We start from the raw sequence: 3795 nt of genomic DNA, 5'->3' as shown, positions 1-3795 counted from the left end.
TCTCGTAAAACCGAGTCGAAAATAATTTTATAATATTTATGAAATGTTATTAATGTGGTATTAAAATTTCGTTAGGAAATTTTAATGTTTGGGTAGTCAATTAAATGAAAAGGACTAAATTGTAATAGGTGTAAAAGTTGCTTGAGTGATTAAATAGCTTAAGAGTCTAATGAGAAAGGATTTAAAAGGCAATTAGACTCAAAAGTTATTTGAGCTAGACGGCAAGGGTATGAAATCAGCAGAAAAATTGATAAATTAAGGGTAAAATTAGAATATTGCAAAATTAACTAAATAAAACTAGGACTAAATAGGAAATATCTAGATTTCTCTTCATTTCTCTTCAATTCCAGCAGCTAAAAACGCCATAGGAGGGTTCTCTAAGCTGGTATTTCATAATTTTTGCACCAAGTGAGTTAATCATTGCCTTTTTCTTGTTATTTTTGTGTTTCTAGGACTTTTACAACTAGGTCCTACTATTAAATTCATTAGTTTTTGATTTCATGGATGAAATTGAAAGTCACCATGGTTGAGTGCTGTAAGTTTATGATGAAATAGAATGAAATTAAAGCTTTAATTTGTTTATGAGATGATTTTATTAGGCAATTTCAATGGAAATTGATTTTTAGGACCTAATTGTGAAAATGTTTGGAATTAAAGTCTATTGCTGAAATTATGATTCCTAAAGGTTGTAAACTAGTTTAAGGTGATAGAATAAAATGTTAATTGAGAAAAATCAGCTCAATTGAGAGGCTAATTAAGTAGGGACGAAATTATCATTTATTAAAAGCTTAGGGGAAAAATGGTAATAAACAGCTTGCACTAAAACAGTTTGGTAGACTAACTTTGAAAAATCACCAAAAATTGTAGGAATTGAATTAGAAGATGAACAAAATATGGAATTAAATCTTATTGAGTCTAGTTTCTCATAGAAGAAATGTTGTAAGCAATGGATTTGTAAATTTTGAGATATAATGAATTTTGTGAGACAAGGTCAGAATGAATTCGGGTTCCCCTGTTCTGACTTTGAAAATTTATAAAAAATTGAATAAAAATAATTAGGGACTTAAATTTATATGTATAGAATTCTGAATGAGTCTATTTTTAATATAAACAAACTAGAACATCATTTGAATTCTTTATGAAGAGATAATTTATTTTTAGTGAAGAATGGTCAGAACAGTTAGACAACAGAATAGGGGTAACTTTGAAGAATAAATTGTACTGATTGGATAAACCAAAAATTATGAAAATTTTATGGTAAAAATATATATGAGTCTAGTTTAAGGGAAAATTAACGGATCTTAATTTTGAGTTCGCTAACTCAAGTTATAAATAATTTAGTGACTATGACTCAAGTAGACAACTTTGAATGAACTATAAATAATAGTTGAATTATAGAGAATGTTGCATATGAACATGAAATGTATTAAATTGATAATTAAATTTATTTATTTAGATCCAGAAGATTCAAATACAAAGCTAGATCGAGGAAAGGAAAAAGTTCAGGATTAGTAGATTTTTACTGTTTACAAACAAGTATCAAGGTAAGTTCGTGTAACTTGAATTATATTCTTAAATGCTTGAGATTGTATGTTATTGATGTGAATATGATTTGAGTGTTCATTGTATGAAAATTAATGAAACATTGATATATTTGATAAAATGGGAAGAAATCCCGGTTGAATGAAAGGAAAATTCGATGGATCTCTGAAAAGGAATTGATGGTAAAAAGGATCTAGCCCGGACGGGTGATCCTATCCTGATATAGCCCTCCCGAAGAATATGTGTAAAATGGATTTAGCCCAGACGGGTAATCCGAATTAGGGTCTGAATTTAGCCTGGACTGGTAATTCAGATCCAAGCTCATTAGAGTAATTGTCGTTGCAGGGGATTTAGCCTGGACTGGTAATCCCGACAATACTCTATGAGTTTATATTGCAGGGGATTTAGCCTGGACTGGTAATCCCGCTGCAAGGTTGAGGTTCGCGGGAGTGTGCTCTCTGAAATGGAAATGTGCGCACATGAATATGAATTGACAGACCCGGAATTGTACACTAAAAGTGTACCTTTGAAAATCCATCGAAAATTCCAAGAAATTCAACGGGATAAATATGGAAAAATAACAAGGAAATGGAAATCATGGTATTGACGAGCTCATCAATCATAGTATATATTATTGGTACATGGAAATTATTGTACTAACTTGAATGTTGAGTTTGTGCATATTAGGGTAATAATGCATTGAATGGATATATGGATGTTTATTGTATTGTATTGAAAATATTAGGTAAGTATAATTCTTGTTACATGAGCTTACTAAGCACAAAGTGCTTACCCCGTTTTCTTTTTCCCTGTTTTATAGTGTTAAGAGCTCGGAGGTCGGATTTGGTCGGAGACACATCACATTGTCAACCTCAGGATTTCGGTATATAAAGAAACTTTATTTTGGAAATCAATGGCATGTATAAGCTAACAAAGTAAATGTTAACGTGAAATGAATGTAAAGTTAGCCATTACTATGGTTAACAAACCTGGTTATAGATATGTGATGACGTTATCTTATATAAATGCATGAATCTATCATGAAAATATGTTGAATTGATTTGGTTGATGTGGATTGGTCTCGATTTAATATTACAGGGAAGGTTAGATATTTATAAAAGGGCTATATTGAATATAAAAAAAAATTTAATTCGTAAACTCCGGTAATGCCTCGTACCCTATTCCGACAATGAATACGGGTAGGGGTATTACAACACGGCCCAATTCACACGGGCGTGTGACTCTCCGAAGCAAGAACATTAGTGAAGTTGCCCAAAGATTTTCAATGTTCTTGGTTTAGTCCCGAACCACCCCAATGTATGTTATAGGTTTCGAAGACCTATATAAGGGGCAATATGCATGTGTTCGAGATGTTTTAATTTTTGGTGAAATTTTTGTGGCCCAGATTTGCATATTGTGAATGTTTAAGTCCGGTAACGCCTCGAACCCTGTCTCGGCGTTGGATACGGGTGAGGGGTGTTACACATGTAATAATTAATCAAGATAGCCATGTATTCATATAAATCGAAAATCACCCTTTTATGATCACAAGTATATTTCCATTTAAGTATTTACCATTTCAATGCATAACTTATAAGTTTAACATGGTATAATCCAATCACAACTTAACCAAAGCCCAAGCACATATACACCAACCATATTAGGCAACTAAATTCATTTATGAATCAATAATCATGGATAAACTCAACAATTAATTAAATTTCCATATAAATGTAACATCCCTATCATGTATCAATACATCATGTAAAATCATTTCTATGTATTTCCTGTAAATACCTGTACTAGTTCGTATTGAACTCACATAAATTCATTATAGAATTGTGTATGAATTTAACAATTATTAAGTTCCATGTACATGTAACATATATACCGTATATTTGTATATCATATATATACCATTTCCATATAAATACCTGTACTAATTCGTATCGAACTTGTATAATCTTGTAATAACACTAAGCCCGTTGAACCACTTAGAATATCGTTAGATACGCAGGTGGTACACACGAGGTGTACTGAACTGTAATCCTTCAATTCTTGTATATGTGTGCTCCTATGAGCGATAATATGTAAGCTCCTACAAGCTGAATATCGGTAAGCTCATATGAGCTGAGTATCGATAAGCTCTCATGAGCAGAAAATCGGTAAGCTCATACGAGCTGTGGTGAGTCCGCAACATATGCAGGATCTCAATCAAAATGGTAACCCTAAAGACATGTCATTTATACCTTA

Source organism: Gossypium hirsutum, chromosome A11 (assembly GCF_007990345.1).
Source record: "Gossypium hirsutum isolate 1008001.06 chromosome A11, Gossypium_hirsutum_v2.1, whole genome shotgun sequence".
NCBI lineage: Eukaryota > Viridiplantae > Streptophyta > Magnoliopsida > Malvales > Malvaceae > Gossypium > Gossypium hirsutum.
The sequence above is the reverse complement of the archived record's forward strand: the minus strand, read 5'-3'. Positions refer to the sequence as shown.